The sequence below is a fragment of the Camelus ferus genome, chromosome 11 (genome assembly GCF_009834535.1).
Source record: "Camelus ferus isolate YT-003-E chromosome 11, BCGSAC_Cfer_1.0, whole genome shotgun sequence".
NCBI lineage: Eukaryota > Metazoa > Chordata > Mammalia > Artiodactyla > Camelidae > Camelus > Camelus ferus.
Window position 1 is genome coordinate 68150736 of NC_045706.1, and position 16694 is coordinate 68167429.

At 46.8% G+C, this 16694-nt stretch overlaps 1 protein-coding gene across 2 annotated transcripts in view; it reads right to left on the minus strand.

The window, feature by feature from the left end:
• The window catches only part of SLC35F3 (solute carrier family 35 member F3), an 82782-nt gene that overhangs the window by 31195 nt on the left and 34893 nt on the right, over positions 1 to 16694 (minus strand). The gene's annotated exons all lie outside the window — the stretch shown is intronic.

The window sequence follows — 16694 nt, forward strand, 5'->3', positions numbered from 1 at the left end:
GAGAGTGAGCACGCCCTTCTAGGTCTGGGGCTTTTATTGGGGATCATATAATTTGGATCTGAAGACTGAACTGAGTTCCAGGGTGTAATACCTTAGACTGGGACTGGGGTGGCTGGGGGTGAACTATGACTCATTGCCAAATCCTGTCTGACACCTGGTTTGTAAATAAAGTTTGACACACAGCCATGCTCATTCGCTTCTGTACTCTCCAAGGCTGCACATGGCCTCCTCGGTGATAGAATTCAGTAATTGCCAAAGAAACCCAAAGTATTCACTACCTGATCCCTTTCAGAAAAACGTTTGCCAGCCCTGCCTTAGGTCCAAGAGCTCCGACTGCCTCGTTAGACTAATACACTATTACAGAGGGAATCGGGGGTGCACACAGCACACAGGAACTGAGGGTCCACTTCTGCCAAAGAAGCGTGTCTGCCACCGTTAGGGCCTCTCCGGCGTTCTCACTCTAACCCGTATTCTCACAATCCAGTACCTTTTGGATAACAATTTCTAATACGTTTAGTTGGGTTAACTATGGTGACTCAGTCAGACTGGGACATTCAATCGCTGAAGCCAAGGAGCCTACTTAGGAAATGGGTTGGTCAGGGAACATTTGCAAAGCGAGTGGGCCCCAAGAGCCTGATTTTAGCAAGCCTCTGTGGGCCCTGGGTTCTGCATCTTCACAGGCTCCCAAGTGGTTTGTTGCAGGTGGACCACTCATCAGATTTTGAGAAACCCGTTTCCTTAACCAACCAGCTCCCCCAAGGTGTCCCCTTGGACAGCAGAGGTTCCCTTCGACTTTCCAGGAACATCTGTGCCCAAAGGGGCCTTTCTCTTGCAAATGAAAGCGGGGTTGTCACTTTCTCAGTTCCTTCTTTTTACCCGGGTCACCCCTGGAGCCCAGTGAGTTTGTCAGCCCTCCAGATCCCTGGACCCATGTCCTTGGGAGGTGGGGAGGAAGATGTGACGGCTGCCGGCGGGAAAGGCAATGCCATAGAACTCTCTGCAGCTTAATGCCCACTTGGGGAGCACGTCTGTGCTGTGATGCCCCAGTTTACCCCGTGGACGATGGACTGGTCCACGCTGGGTGAACAGCTCTGGGCAGCCGCAGAGTGGGGCTCCAGAGCTGGGGAAGCTGGTGGCCATAGGCGTGGAGGGAACTGAGCCGGGCCGCTGGCTGAGGCGCATGGGGTCGGGGGTGGGAAGAACCAGCAGTCGCTGCAGGACCAGAGGAGTCTGAATGGAAAGAACCCCCCCCCCCCGCCCCGGGTGGGGAGTTTGGAGACTGGGTCCCAATTCTGGCTTGGGTGATCCCTTAAGCAACTTGGATTTTATTTCCCCATCATTAAAACCAGGGAACTGGATTGGATCTATGCCCTCTAAGACACATCCAGTGGAAGTCTGGTAAGCTCGCACAGAGCTCTGCGAGTCCTCTCCCCAGTCTCCCGGCGGCGCCCCACGGCAGCTGGAATAAAACCGGAGCTTCTCCCCACAGAGTCCCCCACTCCCTGCGCTTCATCACTCGGCACTGCTCTGTCCTTCTAACTTTCAAGCTTCCTATCACCCAAGACTCTTTTTTAATAATTTTCTTCCAGGGACCCACATCATGTGAGGTGGCAGGAATGCGTGTACTATGTATGCACGCACACATCTTTATATACGTCATCTGTATACGCATGTACCTGCGTGTGTGTGCCCATGTGCAAGTACGTATGTGTGCCTGTGTGTGTTTGGATGTGGTGTGTGTGCCTGTGTGTGTTCAGTGCCGCCTCCACAAGGAGAACAGTGGTCTTGGCTGTGCTATCACCAGCAACTGGAACAGGGCTTGGTACGTCTTAAATACGCAACATGTGTCTGTGGAAAGAACAAGTAAGTTATGTGTCAATTATATCTCAATAAAACTGGGGGAGAAAGGACGCATAAGTGGTTAAATACATCAGTGAATACAAAATAAAGCAGAAAAGGTACACGGGAGCTGTAAAGAGCCTCTTCCCATTTTGCAGACGAGGCAGCTGGATGGAAGAAGGACAAAGTGCTTTGCTCAAGATCCCATAAAAGCCGGCAACCTCCAGGGCAAAGAAAAACCCCAACCCAGGGTGGTCCGCTGTTCCTTCTGCTCCAACCGTGGCGGGCGGGCGCTCTGACCAAGCTCGCGGCCCCAGGGGTGGTGCAAGGCACACCGTGTGGGATACGTTCCTGCACTGAACGGGGCTTTTTTTTTTTTTTTTTTTTTTTTTTTGCTGATAATGAATTTATTCAATATTTAAAACATGCATTCTCACAGAGAAAAAAATGTGACAATGAATATATATATGTTCATGTATAACTGAAAAATGGTGCTCTACACTGGAATTTGACACAACATTGTAAAATGATTATAACTCAACAAAAAAATGCTAAAAAAATGCATTCAATATGCATGCAGTATTGGCCACACTGGAAAAATCTGGGAGTCATGGTTTGTTTTATGGATGTAGACCTTAAAAGGTTCTGGTCTTTCTCCTTTTCCTCTTAAGCAACTGCTATTTTAAGTCACCGATGTTCAGAGCCCAGCATGGGGGAGACAAGTGGGAAAGTTCTGCATGGGCCCCTTTCCCACCTGCCTTCACCGTTGATGTTGGTGGCAGGTGGCCAGATGTTGGCCTCTGTGGGCACCAACTGCCATTCATTACAGGCCCCTCGCTGGAGTCCACTAACATCCAAAGCAAGATTTGACCTCACTTTTCACTTAAGTCGAATAGAATTCCTACCTATTACTCTGCGCGAAGCTTTTCTCTTCTCCGTGGGCTTCCTCCAGGCCTGCAAGCCGATATAAAACAAAGACACGGAAAGTGACCCGCCTCAGGAATGAATCTTCTAAAAGGAGAGCTGTTATGATGTGTCTGGGGGCAAGTCCCTGCTCGGGGCTCCGTGTCCACCCCGGCCTGTTCGTATTTAATGATCTCCTGTCTCAGACGCTCATGGTATATATATACAGACCAATCAATGGGAACGGGGTCCTGTCTTCATGGAGCTGACCACTGAGTTGGTTAGAAAGAACATTTGATAAACTGTAACGTCAGGCTCTTTGCATAACGTGCCTCAGGCAGAGTGGAGACAAAGGCCCACAGAGACGTTGGGAGGGCTCCCGGCCGCCCCCAGGGCACCACGGTGGGCTGTCTCCTCCGCCCGGGGTCTCTGTTCTGAGCCCCTGCAGATTCTGGTGGGCACGTCTCACTGCGGACCGGGAAGGCCAGACAGGCCTGGAGGGCTTAGCTCTGGTCCACGGCCAGGTCGGGCCTGAGGCCCTGGAATGTGCGCTGTGTTTCAGTGTTTCTGGAACAGAAGAGACTTAGACCATTTGTACGACAACTGTTCCTGGTTTCTGCTGCACAGAAGTGCTCCCCTAATCGCCCGTGAAGACAGAGCAATAAATGCCAAATCAGGGACTACGGCCCGTCTCACGGAGCCACCTGCCGCAGGGGTTCTGAATGCTCGTCTGTCTCTGCAATACTGAAAAAAGAATCTGTGCGCCCTTAACTGGGAGTGACATAACATGAGAAATTTCAGGACATGAAATTGGAACCTTACTGAACTAATGAGATGTGAAGTGCGGAATTCTTCGTTCTGTCTGCAGCACTGAAGGTTAATGTTGGCGAGGAGAAGACAGACGCCGACTAGAGGCAAAGCCGCCAGCCAGGGGGTTCTTCCTCCTCTGTGGACGCTGCCCGCACACCTGCTGGGCTCTGCCGGCCCTTCTCTTTGGGGCTGGAGATGCCGGGTCACCGACAGTCACACCTGCCTGGGCTCGTTCGCCCGCTTGCTCCCTCTCCTGAAATGACTGCCTGTTTATCTCACTTGGCGACTGACTGCGTGCTGTGTGTCTCCTGTGAAGTTTCTCGGGTTTCTTTTTATGTATCTATATGTATTTGTTTTATGTTATCTATGTGTCGTTCTTTTCCTAAACGGAGCCAGATTTCCCCGGGAACACCAGACCACGTCTTTTTTGCGTCTACTCCCATTTTCCCTGATTCCTACACTAGTGCCTCTATGTGTTACGGTTCATATTAAGCCTTTATTAAGACTTCTAACAGCCCAGAGACTCCAACAGGACACCTTTAATTAGAGACAATATTCCCCCGAGAACTCTCAAGATTTTACTGCCAACAAGTCTAGGAGCTGAGCTATATCATAAGTTACTTGTTTCATTTCTGCTTTTTTTTTTTTTTTAATGGGCTTCAATATATACGGATACACCTTATTTATTCATTTTGCTTTTTTAGGAGGGAGAGGGAGGTAACTAGGTTTATTAATTTATTTTTAGAGGAGGCACTGGGGATCGAACCCAGGACTTCCTGCATGCTAAGCGTGCGCTCTACCACTTGAGCTATACCCTCTCCCACTGAATACATTTTAAATCAAAATGCTATGTCCTAGAGTACGGCTTATTTTGTACACAAATGTTTCTAAACGCAATGAGAGAGGCTCAAGCTCTCTCTACGGGTCAGTCTGACCTTCTCCTGGACTTGGACGCCTCCTGGAGCCGTTTCCTGGCACCCCGGGGGTACAGGGCTTCCCAGTACTTCCTCCCACATCTCCAGCTGCTCTGGATGTCATTTCATGAATTTGCCATCCTTCACCAAGGCCCCATGTGTGCTTTCAAATATCTCCCCGACCCATTCCTACCTGATTCCAGACTCTCATCACTTTGTGCGTGAATTACCGCAGCAACCCTTCTGAAAGCGTTCCCAGCCCCTCCAGCCTTCACTGTGCCCTGTCCCGAAGCCCTGTGCCATTTATAATCTGTGTCACAGTTGACCACTCACTCACGCCTGTGTTGGCATCACTGATAAAGGGTGAGTCGAACGAATCTATCGCCGACACTCTGAAGTCTCACAGGCAACTGCCCACAAGAAGAGAAGGAAAAATAAGTAAAGACATAGGGGAAGGCAGATGTCTGGCTTTGGGAATGAGTCAAATAAAAATCAATGCATTGAAGGAGGGAGGTTCATCTACAGAAAAACAGGCAAGGACAGCCAGCGGGAGCCGATACTGGTAAATGCCTAGGATGCAGGAGGTATCAGGCGAGAACGTAAGAGTCACATGATGAAACGGTGGGCTGGGGAACAGGAGGAGGAGGCTGCGGGGAAAGCCAGAGAGGTCCTGGGATGTGCTGACCCCGCAGGCACTTCTAGACTCAGCCTCTTCTTGTTAATGAATCCCAGGGTGGCACGCATCCTATGAGGACTTTAAAGTCCTTTTGATACTTCTGGGGCTGTTCTGACTCCTGTGGCTCACCAGGGGCAGCATCCCTGTTGTCCACGCAGGCAGAGAGAGGCAGCCACCAGGCCAGAGAAACCACAAACAGGGGCAGGCACTCAGGTCCCACCACGACAGCACACGGAACCAGGCAACGTTTCATTTTGGAAAGCAAATGCACCCAGGAGCGGTCACCGCTGTAACAGGGGAGGAGGGTGGGAAAACACATGGGGTTTAAGAAAGATCCGACACTGCCTTCACACGTCGTCAGAAAGAGCGGTAAGGCTCCGATGAAGTCCCAGGACACAGACTCTCGGGTGGAGGAGACCCTAAGGGCGCCAGGCCAGCCCCACACGCGTCTCCTGACCGCCTTCGCAGTCCATCTGATGGTGGCTGGAGGCGCCAACGCTCGCACCCCACCCTCACCCTACCCTCCAGCCCACTCTGTCTCAGGACAGCTTCCAAGGCCGGGGAGGACCACAAATAGAGAGGTCGCAGGTGGAACAGTGCTCCGACAACTATGTGTGCAAAAGCAGTGCTGGCGGCGTCCTTGACGTGCTGCTCCTTAACCTTTCTGAGCTGGCAGACTGAGGTTGGGGTGAGCTGCTCTGCCTCTGGAACCCCTTTGTGTTCTATTTTCCATCTTTGAAAAGTTTCGTTGACAGTGATCCACCGCTCTCTCATCATCCTCCTTCCCACACTCTGGCAAGCACACACAGTTTTAGACTATTCCAATTGGGACGGGGGAGGGTAGAGCTCAGTGGTAGAGTGCGTGCCTAGCATGCCCCAGGGTCCCCCCAGTCCCTCCATTAAATAAATAATAAATAAATAAATAAACCTAATTGTCTCCCCCTACAAATAGTGTTAAAAATTAAAAAAAAAAAAGAATATTCCAATTGGATGGCCAGCCAACGATCCACAAGTACAATGGGTTTATCACTCTCTGCTTGAGGTCCTCACTCATTTACTGAGTAGAGCTCAACCACTGAATTAATCAATGGCCAAGGTATTACCAGTATTCACTGGGACATTGACATCGGATTGATTCATTGGTGATTTTTAAGTTTTTCTTTGCAAGCAAAGTCTAATAACGCTATGATGGAGCTTGAGACTCGAATCTCTGATGAATGAGATTTTTGCTTCAGGCCAGATTTTTATTTTAAATAACACCCTTTACTTTTAATAGCATTTTTTATGAGTCTCAAAGGACCTCACAAGCACCTGTAAAATAAAAGAGTAAAGAAGAAGGCATTATTTCTGTTTTGCAAAAGGAAGGAGCTCTGAACCAGAGAAGGTGAGACATTTACTAATAACCCCAGGGACGAGTGCCTTAATCAGTAAGACCAGACGCTAGACATTTTCAGTTTCACAAGATTTCAGTGCCCAGTATTTCAATAACTTTATTTTTTTTTAATATCTGATAAGAATAATGAGTGACTCATCACCCTGTTGGTGCTCTGTACATGGTACTACATAGCCGCTCCTCTTCTCAGCCCTGTGTCTGTCCGGGACCCCTTCCCAACAGCAGAGAGAAACCTAGACAGAAAATCCCTCTCAGCGGCAAGTGCAGGAGTCACTCGGTGGACGGCGCCCACTCATGTTTCCCCACATCTTAAAATTTACAGCTCGTCTCCTAATATTCCAGGAAGCCTATGATTTGAATCTCGCAATGGAATCCCAGTGGTACAAAGAATCCAAGAAGGACACGCACAGGCTACTGCTTACAGCAAACTGTCCTGCTGTCCGAGCTGTGCTGCTGGAGAGAAGGACCCTTCTTCCCTAAAAAGGGGCCACATTTCCCCATTTCACAACCTGCATGGAGCTGGCGTAGCTAAATGCTAACCCTCCCATAAGCATGATGATAGCATTTTTGAGCGATTTATCCAGACCCCCTCCCCTGGACTGCCATGACACCTGCCTCCCACCTTCACACGACCCTGAACCAGGCAGGCCTCATCCCCATTTGGCCTTGATAGTTGTTACACAGAACATCCTTCAAGAGTGAGACCAAAACCAGACTTCTCACTCCCAGCGAGCCTCTCTTCTGGCCGCAGCCTGGGAGGACCTTCTGTCACGATTAGGAAGGCTGGGCCAGCACGCACCTCCAGAATGTGCGGCCGCTGTGCAAAAGAGTAGGATGGTTCCTCTAAAAATTAAAAGTAGAATCATCGTATGATCCAGCAATCCCACTTCTGGGTATATATACTCAAAAGACTCGAAATCAGGGTCTCAAAGGAGTATGTGAACAACCGTATTCATAGCAGCATTATTCCCAATAGCCAAGAGGCGGAAGCAACCCAAGTGCCCACTGATGGACGAGTGGGTACACAAAACGTGATACGTACACACAGCGGAATATTATTCAGTCTTAGAAAAGGAAGGCAGTTCTGACATATGACAACACGATGAACCTTGAGGACTAACGCTGATTCTGCACAGTGCTGCGTGGCGTCACAAGTCACACAAGAGGCATGATGCTAAGTGAAACAAGTCAGTCATAGAAAGACAGGTGCTGTATGAAGCATCTGGAATAATCAGACACAGAGAAGCAGACAGCGGAATGGTGCTTTCCAGGGGCTTGTGGGAGGTGCGGGGTGGGATGCTGTTGCTTTAATGGGGCAAGAGTTCCGGTTGGGGAGGATGAAAAAGTCCTGGAGGCAGACGGTGGTGATGGTTGCACAACAGTGTGAAGTACTTAATGCCTTCGAACTGTACAGCGAGAAATGGTTAAGAGGTCAACTTGACATCACGTGTACTTTACTACTGTTGAAAAAAAACAATCAAGTGTCAATTCTCTGCCAGGCAGCATTCTAGGTTCTGGGATGTGGCAGTGAGCACAGCAAAGGCCCCTCCCTCACACATCCCAGAAGAGAGAGTACACACTAGTAACTCAAGACTGTACCAGATGCTCCCAAGTTCTTTATGCATGAGATGATATGCTGGCTGCTGGGGTTCGTTTCAAAATAACACAGGAACAAGTAGGGGTAGGGAAACAGGAGACATGACTGGCCATGAGTTCATAATTGTTGAAGTTGGATATAGGAGTCCACGGAGAGGTCCCTGGACTATTCTGCAGTCTTTGTAAATGTTTGAAGTGGTTCAGAATAAAGTGTTTAAAAATTTCCTCTGAACATAAATACCTGGCCTTTGGCCACAGGCATCAGGAAGGAGAGAATCTGCATGTAAATAATTGGTGTAGCTGGAAGTTTGGAGCTACAGAAAGGAGCTCGGGTGCTGAGAGCTACAGAAAGAGCAGGGCTCCTGGCGATGATGGAGCAGGTGGGGGCATCTACCCCCAGGACCCCTTAACAGCAGCGGGAGCTGGATCGGCCAAATGCAGCTCCATTACTGGGCTCTTTCCACACATTGTGAAAGAAACTGGCTTTCAAACCATTATGATATATTACTTAGAAACTGTATACCAACATCCTGCAGGCATTCAAACGATTACTATGAAGACTGTAGCACCACCAAAAAAAAATACTGTTCAAAGCAAAAATCAGGATGCAAAATTTGACCTCTCATCTCTGCTATATTAACATATGCAAATGAAGACATGTCAGGAAACCCATCAAAGTGATAGTAATGGTTGTGCTTGAATTACATTTGATTTTTTTCTTTTATTCTAGTCTATTATTATTTTGGAATAAAACAGGCTTTTATAATTCAAAACACACATCTATTATTTTCTTTTAACACAAAGCCAAGTCTTACGGAGTCTGCCCAAGAGAGTCTGGTTCTCTGTGTGGAGTGAATTTTTTGACTTGGTTCCCCATAAACGGCTGGGAGTCTAGCTGTACACTCCAGCAACACCTGCCTAAGGCTCGGTGACATCCATTCCCTGTATTCGGGGTTGAAATTTCTAACTTTATCTGGAGACTCTGTTTTCCCTGACACTAGATCAGGACACAAGGAAATCACCTGGAGGGCTGCCCGGTCCTCCCCACAAAGCTCCTGGCTTAATTGGTCCGGGGTGGACTCATCAAAGCCCCTATGGCGATTCTGAGGCCAGCCGGGGTGCAGCATCCCCGTCCCTGCCCGCTGAGTGGTACCAGCGCAACACAGGTGTTGGCGATCGCTACGTGCTGCCTCCGTCAGACACCAGCGCTTCTCAAACTTTACTCTGCATCACGACCAACCAGACAGTGTGTGAAAACATCCACTGCTGGGCCCCAAACCCGGAGGTTCAGATTCAGGAGGTCTGGGGTGGGGCCTGAGCACGTGCATTTCTACAAAGCTCCCCAGTGGTGCAGACGCCGCTGCTTCAGGGACCACGCAACCCTCAACCATGGCTCAGAACACTGCCTGCTCCCCTCCCCAGCAACGGAACACGGAGGGAGCGGGACACATTCTGCTTAAGGGAGGTCGGAGAGATGGGCTTATTTTGCACACCAAACACTGTTGTTATAAGAATACAAATTCTCATTAGAAATGTCTGTTTTCCTTTAAAATCCTCCCAAGCTCTCTTGAACCTTCTTCTTTTAAAATTCTTCTCGCGTCTAAGCACTCCTGCTTCTGGCTCCCAAAACAACCAAATCTTCCCTGCCTCCTCGTCCACAGCTCCCAGATTCTCCCTCTGTGCTTCTCTCTGTCTATCCCTCTCTTGCACAGAGCTTCCCTGGTCTCACCCGACACCCCCTGTGAGGTAAGCAGGCGTAACAGATTCCTTCGTTTGAGTTCCTGTACATAGCAGCTCTCTGCTTTTATCAGCAATTTTGTGTGTGTGTGTGTGTGTGTGTGTGACCCCACTGGCAAGGTAACCAAACACAGAGCCCCGTGACCAGGGCCACACCTGCTCCAAATACGAACCCTAACCCAGAACTGTGACAACCTGGACACGCACACAGGCTGCTCCTGTCCCAAGGCCAAATAGCTGTCAGCCCAACAAAAACTCAGCTCTCTCTGGCTAACCGAATGCGAGAACACAAACAGTCCTGTTTCCCTAAAGTAGACCGAGTTCCAGCAACCCCCCACCTGGGAGTGGGCGGGGGTGCAAGAGGAGACAGCAGGGACCAGAGCTCTGTGCCTCGGCAACTGCCCTGAGGCCAAAACCGGAACCCCATTCCGGGCCCAGCTGTGTGTCATTCTGAAGCTGTCATGTGGGATGGGCACGAGAGAGGCTCCAATCTGGCACGTCCAGGCCTGATTCTGCCACAATCAGATGCCAGGGGACTCCCCAGGACCAGGAAGGGGGGCAACGAGGATAGCTCTCCTGAAAGGAAGGGGGGCTGTTTCCTTCTCCTGAAGAAGAGCCAGACCTGAAAGCTGCCACCATGGTCACCACCACCATTTCTCGAGTGCCAAGCCCACGCCAGGGCCCGGGCTAGGGTTTTCACGTGCACTTTTCATTAGCGCATTGATTCTCAAATTATTTCGTATAGTCATAGCAAACCACCCTGTCAGGTCAGTCTTATCAACTCCATCTCCCAGGTGAGGAAACTAAGGCTCAGAAGAGTAAATGCCTTGCTCAGATATCCCCCCAGTCAGTGCCACAGCAGGTCCGCCCCTTTGCCAGCCCACTAGAGGGTGCCTGGAGAGTTCAGGCTATGTCTTAGTCATCATTGTACCTTCTGGCTCTCAACACCGAGCTTGGCACATAGCAAGTTCTAAGTAAATACCTGTTGAACACCAAGAGCCTCCTATTTACCTAGCCAGTGATAGTTCTGGGGGAGACGTAGAGGGCGGAGATGTCAATCTCATGAGGACATAAAGGCATAGGATTTCTTGCCCACACACCCAGATTTGAGTCTTTGACCTGCTGGCCCTCTGACACCATTTAAATCCTTTAATTTTTCTCAGTTTCCTTATCCATGTATCTCCTTCAGGGGAGGTACAACGGTGTCCCCAGACAATACCATCTCATCCCCAGCAGGAGGGTGACCTCCAGGATTCTAGGTTGGCCACAGCCTCCTCCTGCCCAGAAGAGGGTGTGGGAGGCAGCCTGGCCCATCTGCCAGCAGCAAGCCCTTGCTGCCACTGTGTTTGCCCAAACTTTACTTAATAAAATTATTCTCATTTTTAAGAGAAAAAGAATTTCAGTCCATAAAGCTTTGTTTTTCTGGTTTGGTCTCATGTTAAAAAAAAAAAAAAACAAAGATAAAAGAAAAGGTGTCTCTACTGATGTTTTGATTTGTAACTTCTTCCCTCTAATGGGCCCCCTGTTGTGTGTACCTGGGGCTAAAATGAGGGAGCAGAGAGGTCCAGCCAAGCACCATTCCTGCTGCTCCTGGTTAATGCCGGTGGCGGGGGGGCGGGGAGTGGAGGAGGGGGGAGGGACTAACGTTGTTTGCTGGCTTCTCCCGTGAGCTACGTGCTCACCCGCGAAATGACTCATCTTGGCTAATCCTCATGTTAGCCTCACTGTGTTACGATGATGTGTTTTCCCATCTCAGTAGGTGAAAAAGGGACTCCAGAGGTTCTTCCAGTGACCCCTGGTACTCAGACATTTGAATTCCATATCCCAAGCCCGACACCAGAATTTCATTCCAGCTAGCCTAGCCTAGACAGTCTTCACCACTCTCAACCTAAAAAGGAGGATGCTGGAATCCAACAGTGAAGCCTCCCTCCAGGGGGCTCTTGGGGACCCCGAGCAGACTGACAGAGTGCACGCCTCAGACTCCCTGAGTGACTTTGACCTTAATTCCAGATGGTTATCACTGCATTCATTTCTGAATTACAGAGCAAAATTTCACTCCTTTGGTCTCAACTGGTAGACTCGGTTTTTTCCTCTTTAAGTGAGAACATATTGAAGAAGATCAGAGGGGCAGGTTTTCACTTCTGAATCCACACAGCATCCTCTCAGAAACTGTGGACTCACCTGGGGCACGTCTTATAAATTATGAGCCCCAGATCCACTCCTGGTTGAGAATAAGGCCAGGTAGACAAGAAGCCTCGGAATCAGCATTTTAACCAGCTCCCTGGGTGACTGTCCAACACTGAACTCTGAGAGTTGCTGAGGAACAGTAACCGGTATTAAAAAGCATGATGTTGCTGTAGTTTAATTAACACAGATGAGAATTAGCTCCTTGTAGAGCTGTCTAATCCTACTGGCTTGCCTGATCTGGACAAGACCTAAAACTAAGACTTGTCCTGTAAGCACCGGTGCGACCAGCCACAGGTAAATCTACGCTCATTGTTTGAAATTAGCCTCTTAACTTAAATGGGAAACGTGTGTTAAACCTCCCCTTGCTGGTTTAGGCTGATCCTTCCCATTTTGTCAATATCTTTCCGAATCCCGATAGAGCAATTCACTGTTTTACCCATTCATTCAGCTTGGTTTCATCTACATTATTTGATTTTAAAAAATGCATCCAGTTTCTCCAAGGCATTCTCACACCTTTATTATTGCAGTCTGCAGTTACAAAGTCATAAAGGAAAGCAAAAAATCATCTTAATGTGAAAGTCTTCCCTAGTGAACCAAGTCTAATGCAATGTAAAAGTACTTCCTACTCAAATATCTTTCCCTAGTCAACACTACCATCTATGCTTATCCTTTGATTGAACATCCTTGTCCACCTTCTTTGGCCGAGTTGCAAAGCGTACAGCAAATTTTGTGCCCCAAAAAACCCCAAAACAAAACAAACCAGTAGTCCACGACACTGATTTTGGAGAGCAAATCAAGTCACACACTGAACCATGGACCAAGGGAGGGCAGCAGATTTAGAAGACTTAGCAACTAAAGAAGAGACATTTAACAAGGATGATGACTTCAAAGAGGGTTTAAAAGAGAATGGTCTAAATATTAAAGTATTTAAAGGAGACTTGGAAAAAAACTGATAAAGCTCTTGTAAAAATAATTCTCTTTAGAATCATGCAGTAAAAGTCAAGTACAAAGTGAAGGACTGTGTTTTGTGCTTTCACACAATTTTGGCATAAAAATGACATCCCCAGGTCACTCACCTCACTTAGAAAAAATTCTTCATTAAGGTATAATTTACATACAATACAATGGATGAATTTTAAGGCATAAAAATCCATGAGTTTTGATTCATTTATACAACCATGTTACTATTACTCTCAAGACAGAACATTTTCATCACCCGAAAAAGTTACTTGATGCACTTTTTTATTCTTTCTAAGAATTCACAGTTGTATTTATAAACTAAAATTTGGTAATTAGGTTTATTTATTTCGTTCTTTTTATAATGGAGGTGCTGGGGATTGAACCCAGAACCTCATGCATGCGAAGCATGCACTCTTACCTCTTGAGCTACGCTCTCCCCCTAGAAACTAAATTTTAAAAGGGCCTATTTTCTTAATTCTCAGTTTTATTTTCAGAAAAGCTCCCAGTCAAATACTTTTTCTACTTTTAATTTTGACATTTATAAAATAAACTGACCTTATTTTTTTAGAGCAGTTTTAGGTTTACAGAGAAATTGAGCAGAAAGTCCGGAGAGCTCCCATATATTCTACCCCCTCTTGCATTGGAAGTGTACCTGTTACAGCTGGTGAACAAGTACTGATACATTATTATTACCTAAAGTCTATAGTTTAAGCTAGGGTTCATTCTTTGTGTCGTGCAGATCTTTCTGTGCTTGTTTTCGGTTGCTACAAATGCATAATGTCATGTATCCATCGTCACAGCATCGCACAAAACAGTTCCGCTGCTCTAACTGCCGTCCCCCCTCCCCATCGCTGATCTGGTTTTTACTGTATCTATAGTTTTGCCTTTTCTAGAATGTCATATAGTTGGAATCACGGTATACAGCCTTTCAGATGGGCTTTTTTCACTCAGCAGTGTGCATTCAAGGTTCCTTCCTGCCTTTCCAAGACATCTCGGCGGCTTCCACATTTTGGCAATGGTGAATGAAACTGTTATAAACATCTCTGTGGAGGCTGTTGTGTGGACGTGAGTTTTCATCTTATGAGTAAACACCAAAGAGTGCAACTGCTGAATCATACTGTGAGCGTATGTTTGGTTTCATAAGAAACCACCAAACTGCCTTCCAAAGTGGCTGTACTATTTTGCACTTTCACCCGCAGTGAATGAGAGTTCCTGTACCTCCACGTCCTCATCAGCATTTGGCGATGTCGGTGTTTTGAATCTTAGCAACTTTAATAGGTGGGAAGTGATATCTTACTGTTGTTTTAATTTGCAATTCCACGATGATATGATGTGGAGCGCTTTTTCATATACTTATCTGCCATCTGTATATCTTCTTTAGTGAGGTGTCTGTTCGTGTATTTTGCCCATTTTTAAGTTGTAGTTTTCTATTGTTTTTTCCTGCTGCTTCAATTTGTTTTTCATTGTGGTAATAAAATACCCATGGCGTAAAATTTAACATATTAACTGTTCTAAGTGAACACTTCAGCCATTCATCTTTATAGATCTTTCATCTTGTAAAACTAAAATTCTGTATCCATGAAATAGTAACTCCTCATTTCCCCTTTCCCCTAGCCTCTGGCAACCAACATTCTACCTTCTGTCTCCATGATTTTGACTACTCTAAGCACCTAATATAAATGGAATCACACTGTCTTTGTCTTTTGTGATTGGCTTATTTCCCTTAGAATAATGTCCTCAAAGTTCATTCATGTTGTAAAATATGTCAGAATTTCTTTCCTTTTAAGGCTGAATAACATTCCACTGTACATATAAACCACATTTTCCTTATCCATTCATTCATCAAGAGACATGTGAAATGCTTCCACCTCTTGGCTACTGTGAATAACACTGCTGTGAAAATGAGTATTCATATCTCTTTGAGATCTTGCTTTTAATTCTCTTGGGTATATGCCCAAAAGGAGAATTGATGGGTGATACAGTAATTTTATTTTTAGGGTACCATCATACCATTTTCCATAGTGACTGTACCATTTACACTCCCACTAACAGTGAACAAGGGTTCCATTTGCTCACATCCTTGTCAACACTTGTTATTTTCTGGGTTTTTGAGAGCAGCCGCCCTAATAGGTGTGGTGAGGTGGTCCTATTGCTGAGTTGTAAAAGTTTTACATTTTGGATACCAGTTCTTTGTCAGACGTTTGGCAAATATTTCCTCCCAGTCTGTGGCTTAGTCTTTTCATTCTCTTACCAGTGTCTTTCACAAAGTAGAAGTTTTAATTAGTTATGATTTTTCAAAATGCATTATGTTAAACAGCATAATAATGGGATCACATAGCCCTTTGCTCCCTTGCACATCTTAGTTACTGACGGAAGTGTTGACTAGGACAGTTCAAAGGTGTTGAACATTGACTATCTCCCTCCAGGTTGACAATGGTCAACCGAAACAAGCTGACAAAGATTTCCCAGCTAATCTGGCATATTTTTATAAACAAATCATCCTGGCTTCTAGTTACGCATTTCTTTGTTCAGCGCTCACACCCTGTTTAATAACTCATTCACGAGTTTTACTGGGAGTCCACGTTGTGCCTACTTGGTGGAGAATATATTTTCCCACCATTTGAAAAACGGAGAAACTATTCTCCACAATCCTTGCTTTTCTTATAACATCTTTCACAGTCGTGTTCGCAAGCATTTTTGTTCCCCTGGGATAGAATTAACCTGGACTTGAAGACTTGACACTACTCAGTGCCCAAGTGCACTTCAACCTCGTCTCCTTTCGGAGATGTTAACTGCTTCTTGGTGAAGTTTGCCCTTCATTTTCCTTATTCTATTTGAAGATTATCCTTCTTGGACTGGAGAAGATAGCGACGCATCTCTCCAATGGTTTGGTACCCAAAGAGCGAAGCCCACATCTGCACTGCTAGTGCCAAGGCCTGGCGGGAGCATTCTTGGCTGATTTAGCGGGTCTAGTGCAGCTGGCTGCAGGCTAAAGTGAGTTCCAGAATGAGTTTTGAGACTAGAGGAGAGTGTAAACGCTACTCAAGGACACATAGAGTTAGAGCACATTCTGAAGGAGCCAAGAGCAAGCATAAAGGGGAGAGTCAGGAAGATGGTCTAGCCAAGCACAGTGCTCCCAGGTTATAAGCAAAAAAAAAAAAAAAAAAAAAAAGAGCACAAAGCAAAAAACTCCAAAATAACCCCCAAACAACCAGGGCCAATTTTGTCAGAAGACAAGGAACCCAGACAGCCACACAGGAGCAAATAACCTGAGTGCCTGGTGAACTCGGCAGGATTGCTCCAAGTCGTAACAGACTTTCCCTGGCTTTGGAAATGAGGCAAGCTCAGAGGGTCAAAGGGTCATAACCAGGGAGCAACTCTCCTTGCTGTCTGTCGCCAAGGAGCAGTCTGCCATCTTCCCCTGGGAGTGGTGGCGTTAGCCTTTCTTGTTACGTTTTCACTGCAAACAACCAAAAATGTCCTCGCTCTGGGCATCTTCCACAAGGCCAGCTCATCCCGGGAGTTATTCCTGCCTTTACTAGGCACCCAGCCTTGGTTACGTGCCTCTCCTATTATCTGTATGTACCTTTTTTTTTTTTTTTAAGAGAAGTTTTTATTTGTCTTTTTTTTAAATTGAAATATAGTCAGTTACAATGTGTCAATCTCTGGTGTACAGCAC